Source organism: Alligator mississippiensis, chromosome 4 (genome assembly GCF_030867095.1).
Source record: "Alligator mississippiensis isolate rAllMis1 chromosome 4, rAllMis1, whole genome shotgun sequence".
NCBI lineage: Eukaryota > Metazoa > Chordata > Crocodylia > Alligatoridae > Alligator > Alligator mississippiensis.
The window spans coordinates 49047846-49062801 of NC_081827.1; the positions used below are offsets into that span (position 1 = coordinate 49047846).

Below are 14956 nucleotides of genomic sequence, written 5' to 3' on the forward strand. Positions count from 1 at the left end.
AATAAAAGATATTGCTTGATTTAGCCTTTGGTAAACTTCCAAAGGAAAAGATAGCTGAATGTACAGTGTTTTGCTTACTGAATATTTTATGGTTTTGTTCTAAAAATGAACTAGGATTAATCATCCTGCAAATAGCTGCAGGTGAGCATTCAGAGCAATACCATTTTCTTTTTCTTTATCCAAGATTACTATCTTAAGTGGCTGTCATTGTGAACAGAAGAACAATATAAAACAGCTAAGATACTGCAGACCAAGAGTGGCATACAGAATTTATTTGGTCTGCTATACGCCCCACGCAGAATTCTCATTTGACCTGCATCAGAAGTGTTGCTTCTTTAGAAATGCTGCACAACAGTGCTAATTTAAGCACTCAGTATATGCACTAATTATTCTGTCAGCTTCCTTTCCCTCTCAAGCTGAACTGCTTGGATACAGAAATGAAACATGCAATGCTATATTAGTTCAACAGATGGGGTACTGGCAATAGGTGGGAAGCTTATGCCTTGAATATAAATGTCACAAGATTTATAATAGGTATTTCTGTAAGAACCTCCATTTAGTTTAGCAGTCAGATGTGGCATTGCCGATTGTTTTACACCTGAAAACCCACGGCTGATGTGCAATACAATTGCCTTTAAGCACCTGTATCTTTGAATCCAAATCTGGAATCTACGAATGCAAATACATATTTGCATATCTATTATAGACTATTTGAATACAAAGCCCCAAAACAACCACAGCATAGAAGCCTCATGCAGAACTTGTTAGGACATTGAGTTAAAATATTCTGCAGGCCTTTCCATATCAGGCTGCACATAACTAATGATATATTGCTAGCATACAGGTACTGCAATTTGTGAAAAACTAAACAAAAAAAAAAAATCTTTCCCCAGATTAGATGCTTTATGCTTGTTGTTCCTGTACCAGGTGCTGGAAATATTCAGTAAGTGGCATATGGACAGTGTGGCAGCATTCCAGCCAAATGATGGATCAGTAATAGTAATGCTTGGCACTTTACTGTGTCTTCCATTTTGGGATCATGAAATGTATGTATAAAGATAAAGGACCGTACAGGCAAAAGGGATGGTAAAACTGGGCAGCTTCCCTCTGATTAGCAGTTATGGGAGCTCAGAATTTCTACAATAATCAGGCCCGATATGTCTCTACGTAGGTGCTCAAAACTACTGGATAATTTTTAAAAATTGTCCAGTCATGCAGCGAGTCAGAGATGAGAATAAAACACAGGAGTCCTGATTTCAGTTCTCTAACTGCTGGATTTTCATAAGTATGGATCCCCCAAAACTCCAAATGAAATTGATAGGAACTGCATGTACTCTGAAAAGTTTTAGCCTCCATACATAGCTATGAAGTTAGTGCTACAAACAATAGCAAGTCCAAAGAATGTACTTTTGTTGTATAGCAAACACTTGACTATCTTTCTTCTCTTATCTGTCCACAATACCCTGCAGTTCCCAACCATGAATGATCTGTGATTGTGCTGAGATTTTCACTACCTCCTCTCACTTCTGCTGTTGCCATTCATGCTCACCTTATTTTAACCTTCTGAAAAATTCTCTTTAAAGCAAAAGCTTGCAATATATCATTTTCTCAGTGCATAGATAAAGGTTTCTGAAAAGTTAAGGAAAAATCCTTTAGCCACTTCTGAAAATAGAGGGCCTTCTCACCCTCCACCAACATATTCCCAACTGTTCAGAGGCCAATTTGAAAGAAAACCATAAAAGAATGATTTTTCAAAATCAAGATCTTCTGACTATGTTTATTTGAATGGATAACTGTTTTAGCTATAAAGACCAACACAGCTATATAATTCAAACCAGAGTCCAGCATTCAATGCTCCAAGGGAACACAAAATTATCCTCTGATTATGGGAGGCTACATAATGCTTTTCAGAATGCCAATATGATGAGAAATATATGGAATTTTAAATCCGCTAAGTATTTAAGTGCTCTGCACTGCAGCATTTAAATGACCAACAGAATCCTTATCACTCATCACTTAAAGCATAAAAATAGCTCCAAAAGAAGAGTACTTTACTTTCTGGCTAAGACAGCCTATTAGAGAATCACATTTGGATATGCAGCTAATGAGGCAACATAGCATTTGGAACAGGAGGAAAAAACCTAGGTTCCATTACCAGCTTTTACAACAGCCTGGCTGAGTGATCCTGAGTCTTCATTTTGCCATTCTGTGACTCACTTTCCTTTGCTGTACAATCTCTGCAAAAGCAGTCAAGCATTTTTATATATTTAACAATAAGATTAAGCATTGAGGCTATTTTGAACATGCTTGACTATGTTTCCATAGATGAAAGCATCATTAGGGCTAAGTACAGATAGTCAAAAAGCCTGAGGCTGAATTGATTCAGTCTTTGCAGGTTAGTCTAAGCTACAAAGATTGAATCAATAAGCAAATGAACAGACATTCACTTCTGATTCTGGAAAGGCAGCCGCATGCCTGCAGTGGCTCAAGCCAAAAGCCAGGGGGCACTAACGCACCGTCCTCTGGCATATAGGCAGCATGGGCTGCATGTTCACTTTCTCTTCCTGCTGCCCCCAAGGTCTCTGGGATTTGCAGTTTACAATCACAGCAGCAGGACTCTGCAGGATTGCTCATCACTTCCTCTTCCTGCTTCTAGGTGCCTCTGGGATTTGTAGTCCACAGCTGCAGCCAGCACTAGGTAAGCAGGGCAGGGCAGGCAGCTCTGTACTGGGGGAGGGGAAGTTTAACCCCCCTCCCTGGGCCCAGACCCCAGCTGGGGTTTGCCTGGGGAGGAGGTTGCAGTGAGCCAGCCAGAGAGGCCAGTGAGCCAGTCCTCACTGTCCAGCGAGAGGGCAGAGGGATGGGGCCAGCTCTGCTTTATGGAGCAAACAGCACAGCCCAGCCCAGGGCTGTAGGGCATGCTGGGATGTTGGGGGACCCTAATTTAACTTGAACCAGGAAGGGGTCTGGGACAGAAGTTTCATAATATGGTTTGACCTTAATCAGTTAAGTCATACTACATTCAACCAGGTTCATCTTTAAAGCATTTCAGCTATTTTGAAACTGGTTTATGTGCACTGGACTTCTGTTAGACGTTCAAATGAGTTTCTGCTCACTTGAACTGGTTTATGTGTACCTTCTGTCCCTAGCCCAAATGTGGTTAGTGTGAACAGCTATGAGCTTACCTGACTATGAAGATTATAGGGATATTACTATTCATGGTTTCAAAGACTGTTGAAACTAGACTTACAGAGGAAGTCACCTAGTCACCGCCTCTCCTGCTTAGAGTTCAGTTAGGAAGAAACTGAGACCATGGAAGAACTACTTAGTTTGCTCTGTGACCTTTTCACAGCAGAATTGCAGCTGAACAAAATGATCCAAGTCTGAGTTTTAAAAATGAGACTTACAGTAAAAAAAATAATCTGAACTTGGTTGGCATTGCTGCCTGGAAGAAAACTTAAACTGAAGGACCCCAAGTTGACTACAGGAGCCGGATGCAGCCAGAAGAGATGTCAATAGTTTTGTGGGCTTGAAACAGAATCAATTATTGTTGTATAGCAATATTAAAAGTATTTTAGCTTGTACATAGCAGAGTAGGATTTGCTTACACCTGCAAGAATGCCCTCATAAAAGAAATACTGTATTAATTCCTGTCAAAAGACAATTTATCATTCTTTATCCCCTCCAATATTTTTATCCATGAATCTTCACAGGATTAGGACACTAATGTCTCAACTAATTAAAATAATTGTGCCCCTCCCCCTGACTTTTGTGAGACCCTTATGAAAGTCACTGCATGGGGAAAATTAACCTTCTGAATCAAAGACTCTAGCAGGTTCTTTTTAAATGAATACTGTTAATCTGAAATGTTATTTTTATCCAGCTGAGGAATGAGGCACCTGTACAAACTATTTCAGGTTTACAGGTACTGGAAATGTGGTATGTATGCTTATCTAAATACCAGAGAATCATTACCTTTTCCCCTCAGGAAGGTTTCTTTCCACCTGGGAGTTCTTCCACGTTAATTTAATAATCTTGAATCAGAAAATCCTTCTGAGATTCTTCTGCAAACCTCAGCCAGAAATCTAATAAGCAGCAATTATATTTGTGTCTGAGATTTTAAATAAACTGTTTTTATATTACAAATTATAAAGCTTTCTTTTCAATTTTATGTTTTACAGGCAGGAAATAATTTGACAAAGACAATGCAAAAACATTAACAGAAATATTTTTTTTTCTTTGAAAGCAATCAATGATCTAAACATTCTCTTCCTACCCTAATGCTAGCTGAGCTATAATTTTGATGCCTTTGAGCAGAGTGGTTAACTTCAAACATGTCAATATATTGGGAGCATTGGAATCTCACAACATGAAAAATAAAAGAAGCCAGTTTTTACCATATGAAAACACAGCAAATCAATCTGAATAATATTTCTTTGATGGGGTAGCAGTAATAAATGGACATAGCCAAGACAGAATTACAAATACACATGTAGCACAGAAATACAGTGAGTAATTAAATGTACAACACCCTTCTGAATTACACCACGCTTATTGCATGCATTCAAAAAAGTTACTGTTCTTTCACAGAAGCCTAATTCTATTTGCCAGCAGAGAAGGCCAGCAGAAGAGTAGTTAAGGAGAGGTCTCTTCACTGAAGTAGCCATATAAGACCTCATGCATGTCTGGGACTGTATCGACAAGAAAATACATTTTGTTTACTTTAAATCTTTCATGTGATTAGAAATTAAAACATGATTGTTTTATAACATTTTTGATGGAATCAAATTATTTCCTTTTAGCTCCTAAAAGAAAAGCTGGAGGAAAAAACCCCTGCATTACAGCCCCTAGAGTTCTTTTCTTGTAGTCATTCTTTCTAGCTTTTTTGCCAGGCGAACTACTAACTCACATGCTCTCTCTCTCCAAGTAGAAAAATCTATTTTTCTATTAGTGTATTTACATGCTCATACCACATTTATCACTATAACACTTTGACTGAGCCTGGTGAGGAATGTATTTAGGGTTCTGCCAGCAAACAAGCCAATTTAGAAATCAGCTTGCTGCAAACTGTATCATCCTGTATACACTTGGCTCAAGAAGCCATCCATCTATTAACAACCAAATATTTGTACCTACATCTCCTTAAGTCATAATGGTAATGCGTACATTATGTGAACAAAGTTTATTTTCCAAACAAAAAATCCTCCTATATACATCACCACTTTCTTTTTCATCAGTTCTCCAGTAGTTTCAATAGCTCATCTTGATTTAGTCTCTGTGATGTACATGTATTTGCTCACCTCCAACGCAGTGCCTTTTGCAGCCTTTCACCCTTGCTCTAAGTCAGTGGTTCTCAAACTTTTTTTTTTCCCCACAGACCACTTGAAAATTGCTGAGGTTCTCTTAATAAGCTTTTTTTGTTCTACAGATCAACGCACACAACTCATATTTTAATATCAGTAGTCTTACCTTTCTAATGCCATGGATGTGCCTGGTTTTTTTTGAGCAAAGTTCTGGGAAGTCACGTGTAATGTTCGTCAAGCTTTAGCCTTAGGTCACCTTTCTGCAGACCACCTGAATGGAGCTTCCGAACCACAGTTTGAGAACCTCTGCTCTAATTATTAATTCTGTGTGACATCGGGTTCAAGTTAGAGTCAATTTGCAACGTCATTTGAAAAACAGAGCAGAGCAAGGACATTGTCCTCATCTACCTAGATGCAAATGTGAATTGCCACAGGAAAATATGGGACTATTAGGCAGAACTTCTTATATCTTGGTTCAAGCAAAAGCACAAAAACAACATATAGGGTAACAGCATCCTAAAAATTCAGCATCAGAATGTATCATTAACTGCCATATTCTCTGTATGTGACATAAATAGAAATGGATATATATTTCAGAGAATTATGGGCAAAGTGATATTTGATATAGATAAGCAATAATTCTATTGAAGCCAGTGTACTTAGTGCTAGGTACCGTGACTTCAAATGAATGCAAAACTAGGTGAACTCCTGGAAACACTGATCTTGATTTTATGCACGTATTCTTATCTACGGGGGAAATAAAAAACACGGCAGAGAGGCAGAATAATTATTTCTGTCAATGGAATATTTTTCAAATATTACACAGCTACTCTTTTTTTCTTCACATGGGACAGGAAATGAACTGAAGAGAAGGGATGAGAAGAGTAAACAGTATTTGTAAAGGTCTAAAGTAGGGAAGGAAGTAACTTCTTTTGTTTTAGAAGAAAATTATATTATGGCAGTACCATTGGTTTCTATATGGCTGAGTTTGCATAATTTGGGGTAATTAAGAGATTACTGATCAGCCAGGATAACATGGAAGGCAACAGCAGCTGTTCCAATCAGTTACTCAAAAGGTGCCCTGTAGAGCAAAATCCATCTGTAAAAAATAAATATGGATCACTGAAAAGTAGAATTAAGAAAAAATAATTAAAAATGACAAGGTTAGCATTGATCATCTAATCCTACATGCCAGGAAACAGCCTTTCCCTGCATTACCTATGGGGCAATTAGTTCAGGAATGCAACAGTGCCACATGGAAGCTGCCATTTTGTAAAATAGAGATATTTTGTAATATCATGTCTGGGACTACGGGAGACAGGATAAAGGTTAATAACTAAAAAAAACCCAAAAAACATTGTTACATACAAACTTCACTTAAAAGTACCCTCACATTTCCAGAAAAAGAGAGAGATGTATTGCTTCTCCCTTGTCTAGTCCTATTGTAATTTTGCAAATGTGCATTATATTTTCAAGAGTAACTGCTTTAACAAGATCATTTCTATAGTACACCAATATTAAATTCAGTCCCAAGTGTATTACAGAGAACCTGTGTAGCAAAACCTGCTCTTTTATGGGAACACAGAACAAATAGGGAAATCAAAAAGATATGGGATGTGGTCGGTCTGGAGGTCCAGTTCTGGAACCTTAACCAATGCGGTATGGGGCGGCAATCTACCACCAGTCCCAGTCATTTCAGTGAGGTTGTTTCTAGACTGAATCAACAGAATCAATTGAAATCAACAGAATTTCAAGCATTAGCCAGCTGTGAACAAAGGAGTTCATTCTATAAACTGATGCTGATTTAATAACTGCTATATGTTATGTGGCTTAATTTATATAATTCAAAGTATTAAATACAGTGGTATTTGGACTAAACCAAAAAGACCTGCTTGCTAAAATATTGGGGGGGGTTTGAGAAAAATAAATGGTGCACACACTGTTGTCCTCTCTCTTAACCCCCACCCTCTCCTGTTTCCCTCTTCAGCATGATACTCCTGGTGATGCATTTTAGAGCAGCTGTGATGACTCAGTTTTCTAGCAGATGAAAGTTTAAGACACACACAGAGGAGCAGATTTGCAGCACGGGGATTTAGCTATCCAACTCCAATTAATGGTAATGGCAGCTGAGCAGCTAAATCCCAGAGCACAGACCTAAAGATTTACTCCACAATATTTATTTAAGCAAGGGGTTTGCACTTGATTTTGCTCATTTAAATCATATCAACAATAGACAAAAGTTTTCAGAATCATTATCCTCTAACACCCACATTAATAACGTTAATTCAAGGATGTTATGTAATCAGGATCAAGGCTATAATTTTGATGTTTGGGTTTCTGTCTTTGGTTTTCATTTGCAAATTTCCTAACACTGCCACTTGTATTTTGTTTTTTATTGTAAGCTGCCATAAGCCTTTTTGGTAAGGGGAACATACAAATCTAATAAATAATATTAGGAAGTGTTACCAGGTTCTGAACAGTAGTAAACTGCAGCAAGGTGACTTATAAAGTTTTCCACATTAAATTAACTTGGGTTACAGTTCTGGCTGTAAATTTTTTAATCTGCTATACTATTTCTGTGAGTAACACCCATGATGACTACAACTGAAGAAGACTGAAAACTGTTAGTTTTTACCATTTCTTTAATAATTTGACATTGTTGCATGTCCAGTTTCACTGCTTTCACCTGTACAGCCAGGTAATCAGTTTCTCCTGTTTGTCTGGATCTACATTCAGCAACAGGGGAAAGAGAAACTGTTATAAATGACTTAATTGTCAGAATCTGTTTGATTTTTAAATTGTTTTTGAGTTAAAGGATACTGCTATAAAAGCATGTCGAAGTGCTTAAACTGATGATATTAGTACTATGCTAGACTTGTACTTCTAGATCATCTTCTGTCTTGGATTCTCCACATGCTATATCAGCATTAATTAAGCCACCTTCAGACCATACCAAGTCAGCCATTTTGGAACAGAGAAGCAGAGCAGTTAAATGACAAGCTGAGAGTAGAGTTCTGAACTCCTAACTTCCTGTCCTGAGGATTAGATGATCATTTTGCTCCCTAACTTTAAACATCAAACCAAAATTTTATAGCTCAGTTTGAAACATGAAATATCAGCACCCAGGACTCTGCTAGCCACAGCAAGACCAATGTAACTAGCATAATAATACTAATGTTTAATAAAAGAGACTTATCATGGAAGGTACCTCCACAGCAATCTCCCTCTCACAAGAAAGTTTTGAGACTTGCCAGGTGCTCCAGTTGTATATATGCTTTTTTGTCTCATTTCACTGTACCGCATGAAATATTGATGAAAAAACAGAATTTACTGTTTGTTCGCTAGGACTGAAGCATATGCATAGCTTGTATTTTATCATGAGACAAAAACTAAAAGCAACACATGGGAATGGATAGCAATCACTAATGCCTGCCAAGCAAAGTCTCTCATTGTTTATTAATTACTGCCTTCTCTTTTGGAGTCTAAAGTACACAAGAAGAATTACAAACCCCAAACCAATTACCAATTACTCCAAACCAATGGACAGACTTAAGAATAGAAGCCAGGGGTGAAACCCTAGCCCCACTGAAGTCAACGGGGATTTTATCTGTGATGTCATGGGGTAAATGGAATCAGGTTATCATCTCACATCTACCGACCTCCATTTCTCTGCCTGAGTGATCAGTTTCCTAAACTGTGAATGTATAGTGTTTACAAGAAAAGATACTACACCGATTGATCATCTTAGCCAGGGGTAGACAACCTATGGCCTGTGGGTTGGATCTGGCCTGCAGAGCTGTGGCTTTAGCACTGAGGACTTTGCCCACCACTGTGCCACAACCTGATGGTAGGGGCCTTGCTGGTAGTACAGAGGGGAGGGCCTGTACCCAGGCCCCGTTATAGATGGGCGACAGGGTCTTCAGCAGAGGGGGGCTTGCTTCCCCATGCCATACTGTAACCAAACAGTGGGGAGAAGTGGCAGAGGCAATTAGGTCCTAGTGCTGGCTTGCCTCAGCCCCAAGCTAAGTCATTCCAGTCCACAGCTGGAAAACACTGACAACCCCTGATCTTAGCGCTAAGTTATGCATCAAGGTAATTAAATGGTTCTAGAAGGTCACACAGTTCTTGGATAGAACCTTTTCTCCCATGCAGCAATTATGATTATTGGTTTATAATGTACACATGAACAGAAAAAGAGCATCATTTGAGTACTACTCCTAGACAATAATGGTAATAAACCCCAAAACGGTAACCTGAAAGACAAACATATCTGTTTCAGAACTAATTTTAATATAGTTTCTCAGCCTCTCATAGGCTGAGATCAAATGTAATATCTTCTCATTTCATTCTATTTTGTTCTAACATACTCTGCTCAGCCATTTATTTTACTAATTTGTATTTTACTTTTTTATTTTTTAAATAAAAGACAAGTCATTGGACTAAGCCGTTGCTTGTGAATGTGCTGCCTTTCCTGAGCCACTATTTATTACCCTGCAGATATGGGGCAAAGACTTTTCCAAGACCTCTTATGAAAAGCAAAAGTTCCCCATTTAAACCAAGTCCTCTCATGCCACATAGTGAGGAATATACTTCTGTTCCATCTTTCTGGCTTCATGATCTGAACTAATTTATTTTGTAATGGAGTTAGAGAGGAGACATAGTCTTAGAATTTACAGAGCTCTGATGATCATTCTCATTGTATCGCTTCTCAGACTTTCGAACCAAAAAGGCCAGATTCTCTTTTGCTTTAGTACAAGTGGCGATAAGTTGGCATAAAATTTGCCGGTAAGCAAGGCAAGGCACCTCCTCTACCCCTACTCACCAAAGCCTGAACTTAATGCCTCTTTAGCTGTTCCTCCACTGGGAGCTAAGAGGAAGTTTATTAGAATGAACGCAAGACTCCAGTAGAACCATTCACAGCATTACTGCCCAGGCCAGCATAACTTAAGTTTTATATTTACATTCTAATAAAACTTAAATGACTCAAAGGGTAACAGAAAATCTCTTGTTCTTCTAAATATTTTAATGCCCCACACTTGAATGATTTAACTTTATTTAAAGGCTTGTTGGCTTGCATTTGCAGCCCAGAGACGGAGTGCAAAGCTTGTTTTAAACCACATTTGTGCTTTTCCAATTCTTGGCTGTTGCATGAGCTGAAAAGGGCTCCAACATAGGCTTAGACAGCCCTATGGGGACCTAAATTTCACTATTCTTTCTCGGCTTGAGGAGCCTGACCCTGTTACAGAAATTCCTCTTCCAACCCTAACCTCATAAAATCCCTATCCCAGACCCTATGATAGAATCCTTGGAAGGCAGCATTATAAGCAACTTCCACAGTGCCTGCTCCAGGGAAATTGTCCCATGGCAGAACCAGGATTTTTATGCTTTCTCCCTACTTAGGCATAAAGTAACCAAGGAGGGCATAAAAATCTAATTCTTGTTCAGACAAGGTTCTTTGGATGAATCTGATATCTCTTATTAGACCAACTTAAATAGTTGGAAAATTTTTCTTAGCAAGCTTTCAGGTTTAAAAACCCTTCATCAGGCTGAGGAAGCAACTGTAGTTGGTGTGTGCTCTTCCTGGATGGAATGAATAGTAAAGAGGCTAGAGACTGATATGCATGCAAGAAAGGCAGTCAGTTCTAGCATGCATACCAGCCTCTGGCCTCTTTACTATTCATTCCATCTAAGAAGAGCACACACCAACCAGAGATGCTTCTTCAGCCTGACGAAGGGTTTTTAAACCCAAAAGCTTGCTAAGAAAAAATTTTCCAACTATTTAAGAGATATCAAATTCACCCAAAGAACCTTGTCTGCCTATGTACTTAGACTAACACGGCTACAACCTACACCCCTTTAATTCTTGTTCAGTCTTTAGTGGCAGCCATGGGTACAGTGTGAGACCAGTTTTACTTTATGGTGGATAAAAAGGTTTTTCATTTACCATGTGCTAGAGAACAAGATGAAAACCATGCCTGCAAAACTAAGATTTTTTTTAGAAACATTTTTTAGAAACTATTTAAGAAGCTAATGGCACTGCAGTTGGCATTATAATCTGACTTTTGCTAACTTCTTCCAAATTCTGCCTGCCTGAAACCTTTGCTTCTGTCTTCAACTTGTATGCAGGCTGTTACAGATACAAAGAATATGTATGGTATACCATGTGCATGTGTGTGTACGGCTGTCAAACAATTAAAAAATGTAATCTTATTTAATTACGTGATTAAAAAAATTAGTTGCAATAAATTGCAATTTTAATCACACAGCTAAAACCTCAAAATTAAGCGCAGAAAAACTCAAAATTATGCAAAATGGTGCAGGTACTTTGTATGGTTGGGGGGTGGGATGTGTGGGGGGGACTTGTGAAGCTGTGGGGGGCTGTTGGTGTGTTGTGGGGGGTTTGGAGCCCGGTGAGGGGGCCACGGCCCCAGCAGCAGTGGGCTCACCTTGCCATTGCCTCAGCAGCAACGGCTGCAGTCAACCTGGGCTCGAAGCAGCTGCTCCGGCCCTAGGTTGGGCCCAAACTTCCCTGCTTATTTGTTCAGCGGGTCCAGCATCTCCATGCGGGTCCGGCAGAATGTAGGCTCTAGGTGGATGCAGCAGGAAGGTTTGGTGGGCCCCCACACCCATGCACAAACCTCAGCCAGCCTCCATCCAGGATCCTGAGCAGCTGGGCTGGCAGTGCTGAGTGTTCAGGGAAGGCGGTTCTGGGCCACAGCAGGGCTGCCTGGCACTCTTGGGCCCCATGGCCCAGGCTCGGGGCAGGTTAGGACTGCCTGGGAACTCTGGCATGTGCTGCCTCTGGGCCCACAGGTCCCCACACACCCCCAGTCTGGACCCCCAGGGAGTGGTGACAGTGGCCCTGAGCCCTGCACTCCTGTGGAGACAGCCGCTGCTGGCAGGTGGAGATGGGATTTCTGCAGAGTCACCTTGTGCAGCCCCCGCCGTGCACCACCCCAGCCCAGCACCAATGGAGCCTGAGCTGCGCCCAGCCGGGTGGAGCCACCACTCTCCCCATGCTGCCCGAGTTCCCACCAGGACCCAATGGCTCTGTGAGGGTCCTGGTGGGAGCCTGGGTGGTGTGGGGAGGAGAGCAGTGGCTCTGCCTAGCTTGGCGGTGGCAGCGGTGCTGGGCATGGCTTGGGCTCCAAAACCACATGCACAATTAATGTGTTAAAAAATGAACGCGTTAATTAGTTGTTCCGTTAACTGCACACATTAACACCGATTAACTGACAGCCCTAATATCTACATACACACAGAGTTTGATTTTAACATGAGAAATTCAATTCTTGTCAGCCCAGCTTTTCCTCAAAGACAGGGAATTACTGGAGAACCATCAAGGTTATGACAAAAGATAACTCAAAAGCAAAACCTAGCTAATTGAGAGGGGACCTAATATTTTTCCAAACTACATATTTAGAATTTATCTCAAATTAAATATTTTTATATATATTCATTTTTCTCAAGGGCCTAAAAGATAAAAGGTTTTTATTTATTAAAAGATTCATCACTTCTTTTTCTGCAGGTAATTGCCAGGAAAGCCTCCTATTTACTTTTCTGCCTCATTGCAGGACAGCTCATGAAAGGGATAGAAGAGAAAACTTCAACCTGATAGATATAAGTTGACAGAAAAATCTTTAAAATGGTCTGTACAGGGTATTTTAATATTTTTGATTTATACCCATTTTCTGCTTATTTATGATATTTAATGAAGCCCCCCTATTCTCTTTTTCTTTTTTTGTGTGTTGTTGTTTGTTTGTTTTTAAACCAAACTTTTTTCACTTGCTTTCTGGGAAGTTTCTGGGAACTTTAATTAAGAGGGAAAGTAAAAAAGCACAGACTCTATATTCTTTTCTTTACAAGTCAACCTCAAATTTGAAAAAAAAAGAGCAAAGTTGCTTGCAAACAATTCAAAGTATATCCATTATTATTGGACTAAAACTCATTAAAAAGTAAAAGCTGTAGCAGACAAGGTTGTGAAACAATATATATCAAAAGTCATTACTAGAATTTGAGCTGCATTAATCAGAGCACTAACTGTACCAATCCTATCAATTTTTTTCCTAGAGGGAACAGTGAAATGCTAATAATATATTTACTACCGCTGCCCCTTGCACCTCAATCTGTGACTATGTCTTGGATGAAAAGCAATTGGTACACTAGGTATCAGCAAAGTCTGATGAGGCAATATTTCCTTAATATTTTGTAAGTTAAAAGCTTAGGCCCAAACTTTCAAAAGCGACTAGTGATTTGGGGCGACATGCACATGGCCAGAGGTGTGACACTGCAATCATGAATCAGAATCTGTCATGCCTTACTGCCAGTGCAAGGGAGGCCCCAATCCTGGACTCCCCCTACACTGGCAAGAAGCAGACTCCCATGGCTGGAAGCCCCCTCCGCTGATGGGAGCTGCTGCAATCTCCCAGCTGTAAGGCATCCCACATATTTTGTGGAATAACTCTATAGTTTATTTCTCTTTTTATCACACCATTAACTGATTGAACCTGTGGCCAGGTGACCACTTAAGACATGATTAACTGGTAATTAATCACGCCTTAAGTGTAAGGTATAGAGGAGACCACAGAAATAAAACCTAGAGATCTGTCAGCATTTTTACCAAAAACTGCATATAGAGTTGTAAATGTATATGGTGCTGTACAAACGTCTGGAAGGTCATCTTAACAACCATCAGGACTAGAAGCATAAGGTTTCCTTTTTACGTGAAAAGAAATGTTGAAGACATTCACAAAAGCATCTGACTTAACCTGGCAAGGGCAGTTTGATTACAATTAGCCAGGGAAAGAGTTACACAGGATATAACTTCAGTATTTCATAGACAGAAAGGGCCAAATTAACACTGACCCGTTTGATTCCTGCCCTCTACCCTCCCCTCTGGACACTGGCAAAATTTACACCAGGATAAACTCAGTCATTTGTCTCAGCATCAAACAGTGCAATGCAACAGCAATTGTCATACATTTCTTGCTTCATTAATAGCTCATCATGAGGTAACTGACTCATTTTATTTGGGAGGTATTGCTTTTCCTTAGTTCAGCTGCCTGACAAGGAAGAAAGAAGTTACAATGAGATGAGTTACCTGTATCTCAGAATTATACCTACTGCTAATACACTGAAATTTAAGGTGTCATTTAGAACTATAATTTGAAGAGACAGACATTACAATGAGTTAGAAGGTTTTCATATCATTAATGCAGACACAGAATGTTGTCAAGGAATGAAAAAATATTAAATTTAGGCGTATTTTTAAGACTGAATATTCATGCAATTTAAAAAAAAAATACTATTTTCCTTCAAATAAAAGAACAGAAGGAAACCTTTTCTTTGAACCTGAAATAACAGTGATCAAAGTATGAGTCACAAATAAAAATGTGTACTTGATGCTCTGTTACAGAAATTGAGTTGATTCTAAAATTAATTTGTTTGGAAAACCATTTAGCTCAGGGCCATTTCATTCTAATTAAAACTTTACCAACTCCTTATCACCTCTTTATATCACACTAGAACAACCTTTTTTTTCTTTTTGACTTATGGTTGAATGTCTCTGTGAAATGTTGCTTATTAAGGTAATAAGGACATTGTATAAAAGATAAGACAGTTTATAGCTAAGCAGAATAAGATTTTCTTTTACT

At 39.3% G+C, this 14956-nt stretch overlaps 1 protein-coding gene across 9 annotated transcripts in view; it reads right to left on the reverse strand.

Moving 5' to 3' along the window:
- Positions 1-14956, reverse strand: part of ST7 (suppression of tumorigenicity 7) — a 216341-nt gene that overhangs the window by 130458 nt on the left and 70927 nt on the right. The window contains exon 1 of one of the 9 annotated variants that reach the window (XM_059725947.1): positions 3976-4050. The exons of the other annotated variants lie outside the window; for them this stretch is intronic. The gene's annotated coding sequence lies outside the window, so the exon portion shown is untranslated. Of the gene's footprint in view, positions 1-3975; positions 4051-14956 lie in introns of those variants that run through there. 9 annotated transcript variants of the gene reach the window in all.